A 23540-nucleotide genomic window follows, 5' to 3' on the forward strand; every position below is an offset into this window, starting at 1 on the left:
AGAAAAATAAAAAATTGGGTTATGGAGGTATAAGCTGGACGAAGTCCAGGAAATAGAGGTATAAGCTGGACGAAGTCCAGGAGAGGAATAAAATTAAAAGAATCGGAGGTATAAGCTGGAGGAAGTCCAGGGGAAAATATAAAAAGGGGGATAAAAGAGAAATTAATTCCTAAGGGCAGGAAGCAATAATAACCTGACCCAGAAATTAAAAAAATTAGAAAATGAGGAGATTGTAGAAAGGAGAAACTCTCATAACCCGACGCATCAGTGGTATAACTTTGACTTAAGAGTGATTCAATCCTAACATCCCTGGTGAGGAATGAGTGATCGAGTGAATCCAACAAGTGGGAAGTCAATATGCTATCTTGACGAACTGACAGACCGACTAGGTAGAAGAAGGAAAAGGGGAGGAATTGAAGACTGTAGACGAATCGGATTGACCTTAAGCTTGTGGGGACGGCTGCCTAAAAGTTGAAACTAGTTCATGCCTTTGTGTTTTTCTTCATGTTTAAGTGTTTGTTTTTTCTTTGTGAGTCTGTTTTATGTCTAGGTCTAGGAGTTTTTGTTTTTTAGAGTTGGTCATAGGATAATCATGCATTGAAATTCGCCTTATTCCTTTTTCTTGTCTTTATACTTGAGGACAAGTATGGTTTAAGTGTGAGCAGTTTGATAAGCCTATTTTCATGCATAGGTTATAGGGTAAAATTCTTGTATTTGCGGGGTCTAACACATGTTTTAAGCCAGGTGTGTGGAAGATTTTCGCCAGATCCAGGAAAAGAAAAGGGCAATTGCATGGTCCAAGGAAACTGGCGAATAAGTGAGCAATTTGAAGAAAAATTACAAGACGGAGGAAATCAAGGAGCTGAAGGGTAGAATGGAAATTTCTATGAAGGCTTCTCGAAGATTATGTCCGCACCTATATAAAGAAGAAAGCACGCAATCAGAGGGGACCTTCTCGGTGGAGGCCTTATGACCAGATTATAGCTCTAGCTCACTCACTTCTACATACCTTTGGGTTTCATCAGGAAATTGTGGGGTATTCTCGGGTTTATTTTTCTAGTTAGTAGTTGGGTAACACCTTCCTTACAGAGGGCGAAGAAACAATTTAATCGCTTTCATTTTACTTTACTGTCGTGAATTTCACCGAGCTTCGCCGTTCGAAGCTCGGCCCTGCTTGCTGTTGCATTTTCATTGTTTATGATATTTCTGTTTCCGTATTTGAATTGTTGATTAATTTCGATCATGGATGCCATTTATTTTGAGTTTGATGATGCTGCGGAATTGGATGTTTGATTTTTGTGTTGATTGGAGCAGATCGTTCGAATCAGAAGTTATGAAGTTGATTTTGTTTGTTGTTGGGTTCGGAATGCTTGGATCCGGAGTGGATTAAGCATCCGGCGGTTGGATCTGAAACAGGGTGATCGGAGTTGATGCCTAGCTTTCGTGTTTTCGTTTCATTCCGTCTAGTATATGTAGATCTGTTTTATTTCCGGGTAGTCGCAAGTTTCCGACGTCCGAATTTTTACATTTTGCTTGAATCTGGGTTCGTGATCTGTTTTCTTCATATTCGTGTTTAATTCAGCTGATGAGGTGCATGTTGCTGTTAGTTAAAACTTTAGTTAGTTAGTTGCAGCTTTTTCTTCCGTACTTGTTATTTCTGGAATTTGGTCGCCACTGTTACTCGCTTTCTGGTTGGTTATATCAGGAAGTTGTTTGCTCAGTCTAGGAAGTTAGTTGGTTATTTTTGATGTTCGTTGCCAGCGTGATGTTTACAGTTCCTAGGTCTAGTGGTTGATTTTGTGCCTAGGTCTAATAGTAGTTAACCTCAACCCAATTTACGTGGCAGCAGCCGCTTTCTAAACCAAAGTCTTTAGATGCTTTCTTACGTGTCCATCTTCGTGGGATCGACCCCTGCTTCTCTATACTAGTCTATAGTATAACGGGTTGAGGGATCTTTGAAACACGAGTCTTGTGTGTCCAACGACTGAGTCTTCTATATTCCCTTGAGTTCCTAGACCTAGTGATCTAGTGGATTCATTGGAGTTAGTAGCTCGACCTAGAACATTAGAACCCACACCGCACACACATCGCTCGATGAACTTTCAGTGCTCCCTTGCTTCAGCTGTCCCCTTAGTTCACACCAGCAGGGAAAACACTTGGTCGACATAGATGAGGACGTTGATTCTTCTCTATGTTGCTCTGAGCTGTCTCTTAACTAAAATCAAAACACGAAAAGGAAAATATTAAAAATATTTACACCCAAAGTGTCTTACATCAAATGTAGGGTAAACGCCATCATCCCCGGCAACGGCGCCATTTGAAAGTGCGCTCTCTACACCACTCTTCTACTCTTTTTTGTCCTTTTTGTGTTTATGTCGTCTTGGAGTTGCTCAAGTAAAATGGCCAAACTGCTCCGGCCGGTTTAACGTATGCCATCTCCTGCAAGATGCGAGTGAGTGGATCCATTTGAAATTCGGATTGATTAGCTTGATTCAAGTTCAACTTGAGTGAGAGTTCGAGAAGCCTTCAAAACCTTAACCCACTAATACTATTAACTAGTATAGGAAAGTAAGGATCGATCCCATAGAGAAGAGGCATTTGAGATTTGCATGCTGGACACGAAACGGGAATGGCTGCTGCCATGCTTCTAGGGGTGGGTTAAGTTAACTACTGGACTGGAGAGATTAAAGCTACCAAACTGATCAACTCATAAAAGCTTAACTAGTCAACTTGATCAACTCAACTGAACTTTCCATAAATGGACAAACAGAATAAACGGGAGACTGTTAGTCCCCTGCAAAGTGAACGATAAAGCAAAAACTTTTTAACGACTTCATCTTCTTCACAAAATCATCATGGAAAACAAAGCAAAGAATAGATCCGAGAAAAACTATAGAAGAGGAACATCAAACAACTCCTAAAATTAAATCTACTCCTAAAATCTAAGCTGCAGCTGCGTAAACACAAAACTAACCCATACTCATGCAGGAGCGAAACAGAAACTGCTAGATCTAAACACCCTAAGAACTTTCAAGCGTAAACATCAGATCTTACTAAATCAAAACACCACAAAACATGCTGAGTTAAGATGTGCGACATAAAATAGAAATCAAGACAGATCGGAAGTATCATGCATGAGAAAGAACATATCAGCCGGAAATGAAAACATAACTTCAAATCTACTAAATCAAAGCATCAAAAGTCGATAACATCCAAAAGTGAAATGAAAAACTAACAAGGAAAGCGGGAAATTGTTTCATTGCTTCTTCTCGAAGCGGAATAACAGAACCGAAAGCTAAAAAGTGCGGAAACCAACACCAAAACGCCAACTAAACTAAACTAAACTAGAATAGGACCAAGTGTGTGCTCGAAAACAGGAAGATGGAGTGTTTGGAGCTCCCAATTCCAGCTCTGGAAGAGAGCTGAAAACTAATGAGTGACACCGACGGAAGCTGCCTCCTTCCTCTTTCTCTATCTCCATTTATAGGAAGGCGTGAGGTCTTGATCCTTAGGGGATTTGTTCTTTGAAAGGTCATCTTTACCCTTTGCCCTAGAGGATTTTTCTTGTGCGACACATTAGTCTTCTCATCGGGTGCTTTGCTGCGTGTCATTTGCTTCAACTTGATCCATTTGTGCAGCAATTTGGCTCCTTCTCCTGATCCATTCGTCCGCCCAGTTGATCAGCTCAGTTTCTGAAAACGGCGGACTTATACAGACACCTGGCTCAAAATTAGACGTTAGTTAACAGAATTTGATGAAGTTTTACTATTGAACACATGCATAAAACCAGTCTCATCAGTCAGTCATCACCTGCATATGTTTGTCCTGGCCGGCAGGATCACCCTGATTCACTGGAGGGGATGTGTACACTCCGAGTTTTTGTGCACTAGTTTTGGAGTAAAAAAAATATTTTGGACGAAGAGACGTTTGGTATAACCCGGGTCATGGTCTTCTCATTCTGTGGTCATTGCACCCTAAACATCGGAATACTCATAGTCAATCTCCTCTGGGTCGAAAAAGTGGAACACCTCACAAAGGTCCTCTATGGAGAAAGAGTGGTTGCGGTTGCCGAGGCAAAAGTCAATGCTCTCGGGGGTGCGGGAACGGTGGTTCTTGTGCACCTTGAGTGTGCTTAGGAACTCGAGAGTGAGTCTCCTATATGATGGCCATTTCCCTTGGAACATGTGGATTAGGCCATTTCCCTCCCCGACGTTGCACAACGCCCAAAAGTCGTCTAGAATCCCCAAAGTACCAAGGGGAAACTCATGGGGGTACCGTGAGGGCACTGTATCTCGTACCGAGACTCTCTTCCACATTGCCTTTTGTTCATCCATGGGAAGGCTAACTTCGTAGCTCTTCGCATTATCGGGCTTTCCTCTTGTTGTCATTTTCCTACAAAAGAAAATTAAACTCTAATAAGAACACCAAATAATAGACAAACAATGGTTCCCCAAACTTGCACTAAACTAAGCATACATAAAAAAAAATCATCAAAGATGCAGAAGTTTGTAACAAGTAAATATTCTAAAATGTAGCATGCGATGATGTGAAACAAAACCAGCAATTTAGAACAACTAAAATCCATCCCCCAACGTAAATTCATCCCCCATGCAGAGACGTATCAACATAAACAACACAAAACAACAATCTCTATGACTACACATGTATTGCAATTCATGGAAGTAATAATAGCCTCACAATGCTATGAACATGATTGCAACATATAGACAACTAAGAACAAGAGGGAATTCATCAACAAAAACCAACAATTCATCACCCTATGCAAAATTCAACCATGAAACACAAGTAAAAACATCATCACACACCCATCCCCCATACTAAACACATGCTTTTCAACCAAATAATTTATCAAGAAAGAGCAAAATCAATGGAAGAATTCCATCTAAGCTCAGAAATTAAAAGTATGATTCATACCTTGAGTTGGAGAGAATTGGACGATGAAAGCTTGAGATTCGTAATTGAAAGGGAGAATAAGAGTGTGGGTGTGTGAATTTGGTGATATTTTGTAGTTGGGGTCGTGTGCAAGAGAGAATTGGAGAAGACGTTGGAAGGAAAGAGAGAAAACTCACCTTAAATAAGAAAAAATGCGTCTCAGCCCCTTCCGTGGCAACCACTGCGAGTTTTGCAGCGACCGCTGCGCGTGTTATGAAAATGGCACCTCTCCAACAAGCCGTGGCGGTTCACAAAGCGGCCGCTACAACCCGCCCTAGGCCTGCTGTAACGGCCCGAATTTTCAAATTTTTTTTTAATTAGTTCAAATGCATCGGAAGTCGTAAATAAATTCAATTCTAGAAGTGTGTAGATAGTTTCTTATCATGTGAATTATTTGTTTGTGTGGTGTTTTTTTTATTAGAAATAGAGAAAGAATAAAAGAAAAGAAGGAAATGAAATAAAGAATAAGAAAAAGAAGAGGTTGGAGGGGTGAAAGATTTTTATCTCTAATCTCCCTTCTAGAATTCACGGGAACTCCAATCCCATTCTACATTTTTTCACTCCCACTTTTACACAAGGATGGATGGCTGCTCCTCCGGCGAAAGTGAGCAAACTCCCCTCATCTCCCTCTTTGCCTTAACATCTCTCTACTCACCCACACACAACACCATCTCTCTTCTCTGCATTGCCGTCGCCGTCGGCTTTCCGGCAGCTTCCGTCGCCGGTTTCCGACAATCTTAGAGTAGACTTGTCTTCCCTTTGAGCCAGCAAGTCCCTCACCTTTCGAATTTGTTCAATTTCTGCCTCATCTTAAAGCTAGGGTTCTTAAATTGGTTTCTCTCAATTTGAATTTAAGTAAAATTAGAGTATATAGTTGGATTATCTTAGATAGTAGGTTTTTGGAGGTTGTAAATATATATTATGTTGTGGTGAAAGAAATAAAGGAGATAGCCTTTTGTGTCATGTTCTGGCCGAATTTATCAACTCCGATTTAGCCAAGTAAACGTTCTCTTTTTCTTCCAAAATTTTAACTGGACATACTTTTATGTGTCTTCTGCTATGTGGCCAAAATTCAGCTTCATCCGAATTGAAATGAATTTATAATGAATTTTAAAAGGGGACTGCGCTGTTCGGCTAGGTCTGGGTATATTTTGCTGTTTTCAGCTGCTGGTTTTGAAGTTTTCGATACCCTTAAGGTGTTGCAAATTGTATTTTCAAATTTTCTGCATGAACCTTGATGTGTTGAGGGGCTCTTTGTAAAATTTCAACTGATTTGGATGTCATTTACTATTTTTAGAAAATCTCCAAACACAGCTGCCAGAACCTGTCAGGTCGTGATAGACAGTAGGAAAATGGCCATATCTCCCAACCTACTTGGAATTTTTGAAAGAACTTTGTTTTAAAATTTAACTAGACACCAAGGGGATTCTTTTGTCATAGGATTGACCTCTTGTACTCCGTGCAAAAGAAGTAACTAAAGAGAACTTGTTTATTGCTTAAGTTATTTTTGGTGTTGTGTTGATAAGAATTATTTATTGAAAGGTAATCCTGCCCCGAGAGATAGCACGGGCAAGGAGAAGGCGAAGGACTAAAGTGATCTAGTATGGCATTTTGGATTTTAAGGTAGTATATTCTACATTAGGTCTTAATTCCTGAATTAAGTTTACGTGATTGCATATAAAATATTGTGTGTTAATCGGTGATACATTATGTGATCTATATATTTTGCTTATGACGTGAAATATGTGAATATTGGATATGTGATGATATTGATAGAATTGGAATTAATCTGTTTATCTGATCTGATATGGTATGAAAAGAAGATACTGATGTGTTATGTTAGTGATTATTGAAAATAAGTATTGATATGAAAATGAGTATATTTGACTGTGTTTACGCCCCGTGCTTGAGTGTGTTCTGTGGGTACAATTGGCATGCCATAGGACAGCAGCGCTGCATTATCTGTGATCACTCGTCTTCTGGATAACCGAAGCGAGGATCGTCTGTTATATGATGGGCCCCTTTCTGATCTGCCTGATCTGCACCTTAATGGGTGGTCTGATTATCTGTTTGCACCCTAATGGGTGGTCTGTGCGGCATCCTCTCGAGGACCATAGCCGCGTCTGTATCTGATTCTGTTTCTGATCTGGCCCGCGTACCCTAGTTTGTCACTAAGCACTTAAAGGGGCTATATGTGTTCTGATATGTGAGAACAATGGTGATCGCTATGTGTTTTATGATATGTGATTGTGTGAAACCTCTGTTAACTCTGATAAATCTGACATGAGAGCATGTTTTGTCATATGTGTTTGGATATGTGAAACTGTAGTGATCTGTATATGCGTTGGTGTGATTATATTATATAAAGTGCTATACGATAGTGAATGCCAAGATATGACGTTATATGATCAAGGCGACGATATGTGAAAACTATATGCTTATGTGATGCTAAATTATATATTCTGATGCTAATGATCCTCTGATGCAAAAAGGGTGAATATGACAATGTTTGACATGATTTGACGTTGTATGAAGTTATGATTTTGCTCGACACTAGCTACTGATAATTGATCATATTTATTGGTATACTATGAGATTATATGATTATGCCTTAAGTAAGTCCCAGGAAATCAAGGGAGGACGATATAAAGGTCAGACTTTTATTGTTGGTTATTTTGATATGTATATGGTTATGAGAATGTTGGTTCTGGAGAATAGTCAAGGGTTAATATTGTAAACACATAGGTTGTATAATGTTTACTTAACTCCGGAAATTAGGCTCTAATGTTGAGTATACTACTGGGCTGGTTGAAGCTCACCCCTTCCTTTTCCCCCCTGCAGATTAGCTCTTTCGATGTACAACTGCTCAAGTCGGGTCACTAGCCAGCCTTTTTGTGTTCAAAAAAATCTTTCGGATATACTAGATGTGGCATGTATAGAAGTGTAATAGAGTTTGGACGTTTCATTTACTTCGTTATCCAGGTGTATAAATATATATATAGACTTTTGGAAATAGGTTTATGGTCTAATTTCAGACGTTATATAGCAGTTTTTCCGTTTGCCAAGTAAAGGGAAATGATATATCTTTGTATAAAAAAATATAAAAAAAAGAATCAAGGATTTTCTGTTAAGTCGGGATTTGTACGAAAAGGTGACATCACTTATTCGATTATTAAATTAATCGGGTAAGGGGTGTTTCATGTTTTGGTATCAGAGCTTAGGTTTAGGCGGTCCTAAGCTTGAGACGAGTCTAGAACATGCCACATAGGATTTTGATCTGTGTCTTTGCTAGTGACTTGATGCAGCTATTATGGTCTAGTGGTCTGAATATGACAAATGAGAACTGTCCTCCATGATCTTTTCTTTTGAGAATTGTTGTTGGTCCTCCTCTTGTTGGCATTCTGTTGGCTAAATAATTCTTCATCCTCATTTGAAAATTTTTTTGGATCGTCTATATGTATATTCTCTAAAGTCTCTGGGATTATCCACTTGTCACCTTATTATATTGTCAGAATTTGACCATTCCATAATTCATAGAACTCTTCTATCCAAAATATTCTATGACAAGAGTTTGTTTCATATAGCTTGACTTTTGGGATTCATTGACTGTTGTATTGCTAACCTGAATGATGAGATGTCCTTAATTCTAAATTTCGTTGCACTTCATCAGCTTAGTGAGAATCTGGTGATAACTCCTTTTTGTTTTTGCCATGTGATCTTTGAGTTATTACATTCTTGAATTATTACTATTATTTCACATTTGTTGTTTTAAACCCTCCAACATGTTTGCTTTTTTTTGTTGACCCTGCAAGATAATTGAAGGAAGTGTTTTCCTGTTGAAATGATCCACTTTGATCAATTCCTGATAATTGTATTCTTTTAGGTCACCTAAACATTGATTGCTTACTTATCTACCACCTCTATGTCATTATTTTCTGTACCGAGTTTGGAGCCACTTGTAGTTATTTATGTGAAACCTAATTCCTACCCTCGAAACTTGGGATATTTTTGGTTGAACCTTCTGTCTTTTGTGACTTATTGTCTCAAATGACAATATTTCCGTATTTGTGACATTTTGTCAATAAATTTTTGTCTGAAGTTGTTCGAGCTTACGTCTTTTATAAATCTCTTCGATAGTTGTTTTAAGAGATGGAATATTAACCTTATCATCTTTTGTTGACCTCTTCGATATAAATCGTCGGCTGTCTTTTCTGCCAAAATTAAAGCCTAAATTACACTGGTTCATTCGCTTAACCCTATTGTTTAAATTTTCTTCCATCATGAGACATTTATGCAACTTGAGATTTGAGTTGATGTTTTACCTTTGTCTCTAATGACATGCTTCAATCATCATCTCTATGAGATGTTTTTCTTTGTACCATCTTCGACACATATGGAGTCACTGATATGATTCGTATATTCCTATTGTTCCTTAACCATAATGTTTGTTAACTTCAAACCAAATGTGGCTCAGAGAATATGCTGATTAGTCTTTGTTCTATTGAAATTTTTATCACATTAGTCGTACTTTGTTTGACCTTTATATCCCTGACCATTCGTTTATGTCTTTCGATTGTTTAAATGGTTCCGGAGGTTAGGAATATTTGATATATGGAATAGAGTTTCTGTGTGACTGAGACAGTAGTTACGTGGAACTGGCCACTCCACGTAACTCGAATCTCGGTAGCTTCCCTCTTCGACAAACTGATTGGTTTTAACTTTGAAGCCATTCCATTCTTACCTTTGGCTAATCTTTCCAAACTGCTCTGCAATTATATGATGAAATCTTTTGGTCAGTCGCTCTGCTACCATGTATTAAAGGATCATCTATATCTTATCATTGTTGTTTCCTGTTGATTTATTCATTTCCAAGGAATTCATGAATCGACCTTTTCGATTGGTGTCTTCACATCTTGATCCGAATTACATTTTGTGATATCATATTCGTTGAACATTTGAATTGTAAAACCTCTGAATCTTTGCCTCAATAAATACCTCTGAACCGTATCCTTATTTCTTGTTAGCTAATATTTTTCGTAGATCTGCACTAGAAAGTCATTCCTTGATGGATTTCTTCACACCTTCGTTTGAACCATTTTGTCTAAGGTCCTCATATTTGACTCGCAAAGTGGCACAACGTACTTTCATGTTTATTGCTTTTGTACTACATTCTACTATTGATTTTTCATCACAATCGTTTTCTTCTTCATCGATACTTTTGACTCTGTATTATTTCATCTGCTAGAGCTTCTTTCAAATCAAAGATGAACTAGTTTGTTCTTCCTGGATTTACCATTTTGAAAGTCTTCGTCCTGGCATTGATATATCATGTTTATGGAGGGTAGTAGAGGGAGTAGTATGTTGCTTTACACCATTTCTCTTCCACATAGATCTTCAGCTTACCTACTGTTATGCTCTTTTATATCCAGAGATATTTGGTGGCTCTGTATCAGTTTCCATAAGAAAGCAGTTATGGTCTCATGCTTGGTTCCCTTTGGTCTGTTTCTTCCACTTTACTTATGTGCATACGTCAATGTGGTTGTAGATATGGTTGCTTCGCTTTCATCCTGTGACAGGTGATGTTGAGTTATGTGCAATCCAAGTAGGATCTTAAGATATTTGATGCTGGCAACAGAGGGGGCTTAGAATTTTATCTATTCCATTTATTCTTCTATCTAGACTTTCTTGTTGCTTGTTGATATGACCTTCATTTTCCAGAACTTATCTTTTCGATGGGTCTTAAATAGTTTTCACTGGAAGGTTGTTCTGTTCTGGTTTGGTAATTGGTTTCCTCTGCTTCATCTCATCTGCTTTTAATTTTTTTATATATTGTGTTGTGGATTTTGGGGAGCACTGGTTTCTGGGATTGCCGTTGATGATGCAAAATTATCACTACTAATAGCAGCTTTTCTTCATTCATAAACATAGTTTTGATTTGCAGCCCTGAGTGAGTGGCATCAATCGCCCCCCTTTGATGAGTGTTTGGTGAGGTTTGTCTCTCTTCATTGCCTTGTCCTGTTTGCTTTAAAAGCTAACGTGATGGTTGTTCCTCACCTTGTGATCCCTATGCGGGCTGTCTGTGTGGGATCAGTGTGCTATTAGTGAAAGATTGATTGTGTCTGCTAGTGAAAGATTTGCCGTGTTCACTTTATTAGGTTTGTCTTTGTTGTTCATTTGGAGGTCGTCAGGAATCTTTCATACATCTGTTCAAGGTTATCGTTTCAATATTTCTGTACATTTCCATGGAACGTCCTTAGATTTGTTGTTTGCTCTAGCTCCCACCATATCTAACAGTACTTGGCGGTCTTTGTTTGGTGTCTGCAATGAATGCTCAACTGGACTTTGTGACAGAGGGAGTAAAGTAGCTGTTATGCTCCATTTTGTCTTCTACCGTGTTTATGACTTCTTTTGGGGAAGAGTGAGATTAGAAGATTACCTTAAAGGAGTGGCACAAAAGTGCCTAACCCGACATAATAATTTAGATGAAATTTCGAGGACGAAATTTCCTAAGGGGGGAGAGTTGTAACGGCCCGAATTTTCAATTTTTTTTTAATTAGTTCAAATGCATCGGAAGTCGTAAATAAATTAAATTCTAGAAGTGTGTAGATAGTTTCTTATCATGTGAATTATTTGTTTGTGTGGTGTTTTTTTTATTAGAAATAAAGAAAGAATAAAAGAAAAGAAGGAAATGAAATAAAGAATAAGAAAAAGAAGAGGTTGGAGGGGTGAAAGATTTTTATCTCTAATCTCCCTTCTAGAATTCACGGGAACTCCAATCCCATTCTACATTTTTTTCACTCCCACTTTTACACAAGGATGGATGGCTGCTCCTCCGGCGAAAGTGAGCAAACTCCCCTCATCTCCCTCTTTGCCCTAACATCTCTCTACTCACCCACACACAACACCATCTCTCTTCTCTGCATTGCCGTCGCCGTCGGCTTTCCGGCAGCTTCCGTCGCCGGTTTCCGACAATCTTAGAGTAGACTTGTCTTCCCTTTGAGCCAGCAAGTCCCTCACCGTTAGAATTTGTTCAATTTCTGCCTCATCTTAAAGCTAGGGTTCTTAAATTGGTTTCTCCCCAATTTAAATTTAAGTAAAATTAGAGTATATAGTTGGATTATCTTAGATAAAAGGTTTTTGGAGGTTGTAAATATATATTATGATGTGGTGAAAGAAATAAAGGAGATAGCCTTTTGTGTCATGTTCTTGTCGAATTTGTCAACTCCAGTTTAACCAAGTAAACGATCTCTTTTTCTTGCGAAATTTTAACTGGACATACTTTTATGTGTCTTCTGCTATGTGGCCAAAATGCAGATTCATCCGAATTGAAATGAATTTATAATGAATTTTAAAAGGGGACTGCGCTGTTCGGCTAGGTTTGGGTATATTTTGCTGTTTTCAGCTGCTGGTTTTGAAGTTTTCGACACCCTTAAGGTGTTGCAAATTGTATTTTCAAATTTTCTGCATGAACCTTGATGTGTTGAGGTCTTTGTAAAATTTCAACTGATTTGGATGTCATTTACTATTTTTAGAAAATCTCCAAACACAGCTGCCAGAACCTGTCAGGTCGTGATAGACAGTAGGAAAATGGCCATATCTCCCAACCTACTTGGAATTTTTGAAAGAACTTTGTTTTAAAATTTAGCTAGACACCAAGGGGATTCTTTTGTCATAGGCTTGACCTCTTGTACTCCGTGCAAAAGAAGTAACTAAAGAGAACTTGTTTATTGCTTAAGTTATTTTTGGTGTTGTGTTGATAAGAATTATTTATTGAAAGGTAATCCTGCCCCGAGAGATAGCACGGGCAAGGATAAGGCGAAGGACTAAAGTGATCTAGTATGGCATTTTGGATTTTAAGGTAGTATATTCTACATTAGGTCTTAGTTCCTGAATTAAGTTTACGTGATTGCATATATAATATTGTGTGTTAATCGGTGATACATTATGTGATCTATATATTTTGCTTATGACGTGAAATATGTGAATATTGGATATGTGATGATATTGATAGAATTGGAATTAATCTGTTTATCTGATCTGATATGGTATGAAAAGAAGATACTGATGTGTTATGTTAGTGATTATTGAAAATAAGTATTGATATGAAAATGAGTATATTTGACTGTGTTTACACCCCGTGCTTGAGTGTGTTATGTGGGTACAATTGGCATGCCATAGGACAGCAGCGCTGCATTATCTGTGATCACTCGTCTTCTGGATAACCGAAGCGAGGATCGTCTGTTGTATGATGGGCCCCTTTCTGATCTGCCTGATCTGCACCCTAATGGGTGGTCTGATTATCTGTCTGCACCCTAATGGGTGGTCTGTGCGGCATCCACTCGAGGACCGTGGCCGCGTCTGTATCTGATTCTGCCGCGTCTGTATCTGATTCTGTTTCTGATCTGGTCCGCGTACACTTGTTTGTCACTAAGCACTTAAAGGGGCTATATGTGTTCTGATATGTGAGAACAATGGTGATCGCTATGTGTTTTATGATATGTGATTGTGTGAAACCTCTGTTAACTCTGATATATCTGACATGAGAGCATGTTTTGTCATATGTGTTTGGATATGTGAAACTGTAGTGATCTGTATATGCGTTGGTGTGATTATATGATATAAAGTGCTATACGATAGTGAATGCCAAGATATGACGTTATATGATCAAGGCGACGATATGTGAAAACTATATGCTTATGTGAAAAATGATATTATGTGATGCTAAATGATATATTCTGATGCTAATGATCCTCTGATGCAAAAAGGGTGAATATGACAATGTTTGACATGATTTGACGTTGTATGAAGTTATGATTTTGCTCGACACTAGCTACTGATAATTGATCATATTTATTGGTATACTATGAGATTATATGATTATGCCTTAAGTAAGTCCTAGGAAATCAAGGGAGGACGATATAAAGGTCATACTTTTATTGTTGGTTATTTTGATATGTATATGGTTATGAGAATGTTGGTTCTGGAGAATAGTCAAGGGTTAATATTGTAAACACATAGGTTGTATAATGTTTACTTAACTCCGAAAATTAGGCTCTAATGTTGAGTATACTACTGGGCTTGTTGAAGCTTACCCATTTCTTCCCCCCCCTACAGATTAGCTCTTTCGATGTACAACTGCTCAAGTCGGGTCACTAGCCAACCTTTTTGTGTTCAGAAAATTCTTTCGGATATACTAGATGTGGCATGTATAGAAAGTGTAATAGAGTTTGGACGTTTCATTTACTTCGTTATCCAGGTGTATAAATATATATATATAGACTTTTGGAAACAGGTTTATGGTCTAATTTCAGCCGTCATATAGCAGTTTTTCCGTTTGCCAAGTAAAGGGAAATGATATATCCTTGTATAAAAAAAATATAAAAAAAAGAATCAAGGATTTTCTGTTAAGTCGGGATTTGTACCAACAGGTGACATCACTTATTCGATTATTAAATTAATCGGATAAGGGGTGTTACACCTGCCCTAGGGCCCGACCTGCTCCTGCACACTAAAAACTGGGCAGTGACCGCCGTAGATAGTGCAACCGCCGTAGATAGTGCAACAGTCGCTAAATGCTTGAAAATTTTAAGGAAAAATAGAAAAACGAAAATGAAGGGAAAAAGTAAAAACACGTTGGGTTGCCTCTCAACAAGCGCCTTTGTTTAAAGTCATTGGCTCGACTTGAAGTGACCCAACTAGGTGGGCGGATCGACGACTCTAGTGCTGAAAACCCTGAACGGGACCAATTTGTTGCAAATCCTTTTCCACCATTTGTATCTTCCGTTCAAGGTCTTGATTACATAGACTTTGGGTCGACTAGAGTTTGGGGCTACTTGTCCTTCTTCTTCTTCTTAGGCTTCTCCTGCAAGGGAGGTTTAGCATGTTTAGGCTTGCTCTTTTTGGGAGCTTGAGGAAGAGGATTAACAATAAAAATAGAAGGGTTAGAAAGATCTTTACCTTCTAATGGCCTAAAAGGCTTAGACGTGTCGGTCATCATGACCGCCCTACATTCGTGCTCTATCTTGGCTTGTTGCGCCTCTTCATACTTAAGCATTTCGCTCTCTATGTTGTAAGTGGAGCGACTGTAGTTGTCACTAATTGTGATCTCGCCTCTACCTACATCAATAAGAGCTTTGCATGTGGCTAGAAAATCTCTGCCTAGGATTAGAGGTACATTCTTATCTACTTTTATGTCAAGAATAATGAAGTCTGCAGGGAAGATGAAATCATCTACCTTTACCAAGACATCCTCAATCATGCCCACTGTTTTGATTGCCGAGTTGTCGGCCAACCTTATGATCACATCCGACGTCTTGAGTGGTCCGATGTTGAAATTTTCAAAGTATTTCAGTGGAATGATGTTGATGCTAGCCCCTAGATCGCAAAGGGCCTTGTCCACTTTCCCTTCTCCAATCGAGCACCTAATAATGAACTGGCCGAGATCTCTTTGCTTCACGGCTCTCTCCCTTTGAATAATCTCGCTACAATGGTGAGGCAACTTAAGGTCGGCTTTTGTAGGATTTTTCTTCTTCATCACGGCCTCTCTTAGTAGCTTCGCGTACCTAGGTATTTCCTGCAACGGTTCAACAAGAGGGATATTAGTATGGATCTTGAACATATGTAAAAAGTGCTTGAACTGCACTTCAAGCTTAAACTTCTTCTTTGGCTGGAAAGGGAATACAATCCCATTGTGCCGCACAAGCTCCTGCTTGGTGGGCGCCTCTGCCTCTTCGGTGGCGGCCCGCTGCGGGGTGTGCAGCGGTCCGCTGGGAGTCAGGCAGACCCCAGAATTCGTTCCGGAAGTGCTGCCTTCATCCTTTTTCTACTTGGTGACCCACTTCTTGTTTATATCGGCCACTCGTGGTGTGGTCTTTGCCTTGTCCTCCTCAATCTTTTGTTGGACTTGGTCCACTTGAGTCTTTATGTTCAAGACAGCAGTGGAAATTGTGTTGATTCCGGCCTCGAGGTTGTTCAACCTTGCTTCAACGACTTCAGTCTTGGTGTCATTGTTGTTCCTATCTTGCACTAGCACTTCTAAAATCTTCATGATGCCTTGGTCGTACTTCTCCTCCTTCTTGATGGGTTTAACTACTCCACCTTTGCTCACACTAAATCCTGCTGGGGGTTGCAAGAAATTAATGTTAGAGTACGAAAGGTTACGATGAGGACGGTTCCATTATAATTATTGAAATTACCGTCCCCTGGTTAGGGCGATAATTTTTGGTGTAAGGCCAATTGGGACCGCCTCCTTGTTGCACATAGTTGACATCTTCCATAGGAGCAGGAGGAGCGTCGGGTTTGGTGACCGCAATGATGGAGGTCGGTAGAGTCGGATCCTCTCTTCTCGATGTGTCCATTTGGTCAACCCGAACTCTAAGATCGCCCATATCCTTTGCAAAGGAGCTCTCTTCGAGCTCCTCTATAGCTGCTACTCTCCTTGAGTTATGCCTCTCCTTCGACCACCCCTTACTGTTGGTGGCGAACTCCTCAATAACCGCCATGGCATCCGGTTGATTCTTCCGCAAGAATCCTCCATTAGCCCCTGAATCCAACATAGCACAAATTTTCTCATTAAATCCATTACAAAGGATTCCTACTTGATGGTCCACGGTGAAACCGTGGTTGGGGCACTTGCGGAGGAGGCCTTTGAAACAGGAGACCCTCTCGTAGAGGGGTTCGTCGTGGCCTTGCATGAACTGGAAGATCTCACTCCCGAGCTTTAAGATCGTGCCTGGCGGGTAGTACTTGCCGAGGAAGGAAACCACTATACTATATCCTTCCACATGGAGACTTGCTCTGTGGGTAGACACTCAAACCACTCTTTAGCAGAATCAATTAATTAAAAAGGAAAGAGTCTTACCCTAATGGCGTCGTCGTCGACACCATTTAATTTCAAAGTGTTGGCAATCTCCACGAACTTCGAGAGGTGGCGGTTGGCGTCTTCCGTGTCCCTGGCTGCAAAAGGGAACTGCTCAACCCTTTGTATAAGGGGCATTCACCGCTCAACATTGTTAGCATCAATAAGAGGGCCTTCGGGAAAAGTTATCATATTCCCGTGATTGAACATATGCATCACGGGCACTATCTCCTTATTCCTCTTTTCTTGCTCCTCGCGGGCAGCCTTCTTCGCGTCTCTCTCATCCATCAACAACTTGACCATGGCCTGAAGCCTCTCTATCTCTGTTCTGTCTGCCATTGATCCTTGATCACTTCTTATTTTCCTACGGGTCCTTTCAAGTTTGAGATCGAGCGACTCTAAGATGTTCTTCCCAGACCGCATTCGTATACACAACTTGAAAGAAACAAAACTACAAAAAATAAACAAAAATTAAAAACAGAAAGCAATTAAAATCCAAAGTAGTAAAATTGTCCGTTTGAAGATATCAATCACAAAGTGAATTGTATTCCCCAGCAACGGCGCCAAAAACTTGATGCACATTTTATTAGCACCATAAATACCTGCAAGTATACAGAGTAGAAATAGTATAGCTAAAGGTCAGTACCGGATATCGATCACGGGGAAAACAATCACAGACTGTCTACCTTCTACTAAAACTCAATTACTATTTGGAAAACCAAAGTTTTGGAGATTTTTTAAAACAAAACAATTTGAAAGAAGTAAACAACTAATTGCAAATAAATCATGGAGACAAAAATATAGAGATAAGGGAATTCCAGGGATGTGCGTTCACAGTTATGGTTATACAAATTCCAACTACAACACCCTAGCACAATTCTTACTTTGATAGAACGAGTCATCTAGCTTATGCTGATGCGATGCAAACGTTGATTACAAACATTAAGGTTGTCAATCTTAAATACGTAATTTCTAAAAGCTCCTAAGACCCTTGAAAAGTCCTCATTCTCAATTAACAGTGTCGTTTTAAAGGAAGCTAATTGTAGTGTCTACTAAGTGGATCTAACTCGCCAACCTCCTCTCACGATTATGTAGCAAGTTATAATAAATCATCACAGAATGTGTCACTCAAACGTAAAGCATTATCCAATTACTTAGGGAAGAAACAAAGTAATACCAAAACGGATATTAAATAGAAAAAGGAATTGTATAACCAAAGTCGTTACTAACACATCCCTAGAATCCTATGAGTTTAGTTACACATGATTGAATAAGCTAAAAACATAGATTGTAGGGAAGACCATGAAACATAAGAACTAAAGCAAATAAAACCCAAAGGTTGAATCCTTGTAGCCTTGATGATCTCTTGAATCCTTCTTCAACCCTTGCACAATGAAGTACTATAAATTTTAAGCTCTGGAAATTATTTGGCAAAGATGAAGATCTCTTTTGATGAAGCTTTGGAGGTATTTATAGGGAGAAAATTGCCATTCTTCAACTAAGGAAAAGGGTTACATAATATGGTAATCTTGGAGAGAAAGTAGGGCAAATCTGCTCGCCGCTGCACCTTGGCCAGCGGTCGCTGTGGGTTGATCCGAGGCTTCTGTCTCTTGGGCAGCGGTCGCTGCACTTGTTTCAGCGGTCGCTGGCAATCATCCGGTAACTTCTCTAGACCCTCGTAGCGGTCGTCATGCACTTCCCAGCGGTCGTTGGGCGTGTTCTTTCTTCCATGCACAACTTTCCCGGAGCGGGGCCTCTACAGGCTTAGCGGTCGTTGGGCGCCAGCGGTCGGCCAACTGTGTTGCAGTGGACTGCTGGACATGCAGAACAGCTCCAAATTTCCAACTTCGCTTTTGACTCCATTTTAAGCTCAAATGTGCACATTTCTCACAAAACATGTCAAAATACCAAAATAGATAAAATATTCAAATAATGGACATGTAATGCAACTTTGACATTCAAAATGGACCAAATAATGGCCTTAAAACCGTGCAAAATTCGAGCGTATCAACTACATAAATATTTATTTAATTTCCTTTGACTTAAAATAAGGATATATTAGTCTATATATGAATTGTTATGCAAAACAATATATGGTCATTATGGCTACAGACATTATGTCTCTAAGTCAGTATTCTTAGTGCTTGTTTGTCAAGCTACATATGTGATAACTCAAAGTGAGATGATTTATTTTAATTTTGTAAGATAACAAAATTTTATCTTACTATTTGATAGCTTAAGATATCAAATGAGATTATTTGTTATATATCTGAAAAAAACGTGTATGCCCTTCCTATATTTCTTTTTAGTTAATTGAGTTTACTTATAACATAATTAATGATTTTAGCATAATGAAAAATTTAACAATAGAAAACTTTATCAATTAGTATAAAATAAATTTTAAATTGCCGAAATCCTACAAATACCGATAAATTACAATAATGATTGTAAAAGCCATAGTTATGTTCCATACAAAAAGAAAAAATTATCATCTTAGTCAAAATTGCATACTCTCATATGACGGAAGGAGTGATTTGCTACAATTATTTCTCTATTATCCAGTTGGATATGACTCACATTTACAAAAGCCCATTTTATAAACGAGGTTTTATACATAATGCATGTAGAGTAATGGTGATTGTGGCATGGATGTAGGTTGCTCCCCAGCTACTACAAATTTAATTGGTTGTGTTATCTGTCATGTTTTTTTAATCGTATGATTAAGATAGTTGAGTATCCATATATAGAGCAAGCGTTGAGCTGAGCCTCCTCACTTCATATCAACAACACTTACAAACTGTCCTATCTCAATTTGATCAGTTTGTGAAGGTGAAGATGAAAGTGAACGAAATGACGCGTAAGCTAGTGAAACCATGCAAGGCTACTCCACCGCAACCCGGCCACTACAAAATCTCTCTTTTAGACCAAATTAAAATCCCATCCGAATCCTCTATTATTCATGTGATGATAGAAAATCAAAATGTGTTTTGCTGGAAGAATCAATGGCTCAAATCTTGTCCAACTTCTACCCGCCAGCAGGGAGGTACAACAAGGAGAAATGTTGAAATTTGAGGATCAAAAGGAAAAACTGTGGAAAGAGGTGAGAAACCGCCATTGATGAAGTTGAAGAAACTGCTGTGTAACTGCCGAGAGAAAAAAGAGAGTAAAAGTGGATATTTCATTAACGACTACATTTTGAAAGAAATTAACTACAATTTACAATAATATGCCTTGTATATAGGCTGGATTAATGCTAAACTAACTAATTAAAAGCTACTAATTACATTTAAATTTTTCTATTTCAACAGTCTCCCTCAAGATGGAAGCATAACAAATGCAACCAATCTTGACAAACGCATTAATCAACAAAAATAACTACAGACATCAAATTTTATTCTAACTTCTACCTTCCCCTTAGAAAATCCATTTTCAACATTTGTAAATCATCCACTTGCTGGAATTGGAGTTGCCGCTCTCAACAAATGCAACCTTTAAAGGTAACACACTAGTACTTCTTGAATCAAGATTCAGATCCATATCACAAACCAACATCAAATACCACGGCCGAGAACACCTAGAATTATTCCATGTCATCCTAACTCCCCCTTCACAAAAAACTTGATTATCATCTGATACAGCAATGTCCACACCTGCCATCCAGAAGAAATTGTGCAGCCATCCTTGAATTTCATGGATTTTGACAAGCTGAGCTCTAAGATTCCTACTAATAATAACCTCACAACCAAAGGAAGAACAATAGAGAGACTAAAAACAGATCAAAGATGTAAAGGAAGATGAACAGTAGAGCTGAAGATGAAAAACACCATTGATGAGAAAGGAACAGAGAATCATCCGATTTTGAACGGAGAGAGATATTAAACAAACATCCGAATTAATCGGAAAACAGAGATAGATCTGAAAACATATTCAGAAAATCAACAACAAATTTGAGAAACATATCTCAAACAGAAACATCAATCGATTTTAATCGGTGACTAAAACGAGAGAAACTTGGATCATACAAATCCAGAAACAAAGGATACAAGCTTGGATCACACAAATCCAGAAACAAAGATACAAACTTGGATCATACAAATCCAATGAGCAAAGTTAAAAAAACGAGAGAGAAAACAGAGAATGAGATTGAGATTGAGGAACAGATTTGAGAATTCAGATCGGCGGAAATTTCAAAGCCGAAGAGAGAGAATTGAAAAACCTGGAGCACCGGTGAGAAGACTGAATCCGGTGAGAGACTTGGCAGAAAACTCTCACGAATCAAAGTCACAAACCCTAGCTATGAAAAAAACGAAAAATCAAAACAAAAAATCAAAACAAAAGATAGAGGAGATAGAGGTAATCAGAGGCGCAGCAGATTTGCGCTCTGATACCATGTTGAAATTTGAGGATCAAAAGGAAAAACTGTGGAAAGAGGCGAGAAACCACCATTGATGAAGTTGAAGAAACTGCTCTGTAACTGCAGAGAGAAAAAAGAGAGTAAAAGTGGATATTTCATTAAGTACTACATTTTGGAAGAACGTAACTACAATTTACAATAATATGCCTTAAATATAGCTGGATAAATGCTAAACTATCTAATTAAAAGCTACTAATTACATTTTAATTTTTCTATTTCAACAAGAAACAACAGTGGATTGCAACGACCAAGGTGTTCTCTTTGTTACTGCTCAAGTCGACGTGGATCTCTCTCTCATCCTAAAGAGCCACGTGGATCCCCAGCAGCTGAACCAACTCCTCCCAGTAGACTTGGCTGCCGCCGATGGGCCCACCGATCCAATCCTCGCCGTCCAAATCAACAGGTTTCAGTGCGGGGGTTTGGCCATCGCGGCATGCGCATCTCACAGGTGATACAAGTAGTGATCCATATAGTACGCTGACGTGGAATATTGTTGTAGTGGGTCCTCCTATATTGCTTATAGCATCATAATCCAAAATCAAGACTAAATCTCTACCCTTAAATTTTATAATGAGTGGATGAGATTAAATCTTACGAATTTCAATAAATAGGAGTAGAAAACATATCAACAAATGGTAAGATTGTCTTTCTGTTATTATATCATAAATTTCGTGTTTTTTATATCAACATAATGACATAAATATTTCAACAGAAGTACACAAAAATATCAACACAGTTTTATTGAGATTTTACATGCATTATATTGAGATTTTTTGATATATTTATTGATAAAAAATCTCCTTATCAACATATACAAAAACTGAAATAAAAATCATCAAATTTCATCATCCGAACGTCGTCAGAACATATGCATTTGTAGAATCCTTATAAAATTACCTTTAATTTGATATATTTTTTACAAAAAAATAATTTAAATTGAGAGAGTTATGTAAATTTAAAGTTTTAGGATAATTTTAATAAGAGACAATTGATATTAATATTCTTTAATTTTATTTAGCAATTATTTAAATATAAAATATAATCCACCTAACATTATATTAACCATTAAATCTGCTAATCTAATAATTAAAAATTAATCTTAATTTTGGATTGCTAAATCACATCTCTTGTTGTAGTTATATTTCTATCATTTGTGAACAATAGGTTCATTGAATCAACCTCCTTCACCTCATTCCTCACGGCCTGGGCCCAGGCCGCAGAGACAGGCGGAAAACTACTAATTAAACCCTTTTTCGACCACCACTCCTACTTTCCCGCCGAGAATCTTCCATCCCACAGCGACAGACCTCACCAAAAAATCATCGTCGAGCGCTACGTGTTCGACAGCAAGGCCATACAGAGACTGAGCCAGCAGCTGATATCTGAGCGGCCGCTGTCGAGGGTGGTTGCGGTCTCCACCTTCCTCACCCAGGCCCTCCTCCGCGCAGACATCGCGCGCCGCGGGGAGCCCCGAGCCGCCCTCATCAGGCAGCTTATCAATATTCGGGAAAGAACTGTCCCGCCCGTGCCAAAGCAGGCTTTTGGCACGTGGCTTTCAGGTTCTTTCCTCGAGCTCGCCGCGGACCACACCGCGTCAGCCGCTCTAGGGGAGAATTTTCCCGCCTTGGCGTGGAGGATCCGAGATGCCACGTTGCAGGGCGTCCGCGACTGCGCTCCGGTGCTCGGGGACAAAGAGTTTGGTCGGAAGTTGCTGGTCGGCAATTTCTTGGATGCCAACAAGAAAGCTGAGACTGAAGATTGTAAGGTGATATGGTTGATGGATTTCTCCAAATTCTGCGACTACGAGCGCTGGATTTTGGGTTCGGAAATCCGGAGTGGGTGAGCATCGCAACGGTGCCGGTGACGGATCATATAATTATGCTGAACAACAGAAGCAACGACGGAATCCAAGCGTGGGTGTGCTTGAAAGAATCTGACATGCAATTTTTCCGACAGGATAAAGAGATTCTTCTGCTTAGTGCAAACACTTCGGGCTAGAATGTGTGGAGCATTTGATCTATTCAGATTGTATTGTATGTGTGGATTGTTGAATTTGATCTATTGGGATTGTATGTAACAAGCTTATACACGCAGCATTGCTGTGTTCAGAAAAGAATGAAGAAGATATTTTGAAGAGAATGAAGATAACTCTGTTTATTGATATTTTGTTTTATATGAAAAATACAATGAGATACACCACCTTATATACTACAAAGACTATGGTGCAGGTGAGACCAAGCACACACGATAAAAGCCAACAAACTAACTAACTAACTTGAGTAACTAACAACTGAATCCAGCTAGGTGACAGCTGTG

At 38.9% G+C, this 23540-nt stretch overlaps 1 pseudogene; it reads left to right on the forward strand.

Moving 5' to 3' along the window:
- The first annotated feature begins 5311 nt into the window (after nt 1-5311).
- LOC121754482 lies at nt 5312-23260 on the forward strand (annotated as a pseudogene).
- The last annotated feature ends 280 nt before the right edge of the window (nt 23261-23540 follow it).

The sequence above is a fragment of the Salvia splendens genome, chromosome 11 (genome assembly GCF_004379255.2).
Source record: "Salvia splendens isolate huo1 chromosome 11, SspV2, whole genome shotgun sequence".
NCBI lineage: Eukaryota > Viridiplantae > Streptophyta > Magnoliopsida > Lamiales > Lamiaceae > Salvia > Salvia splendens.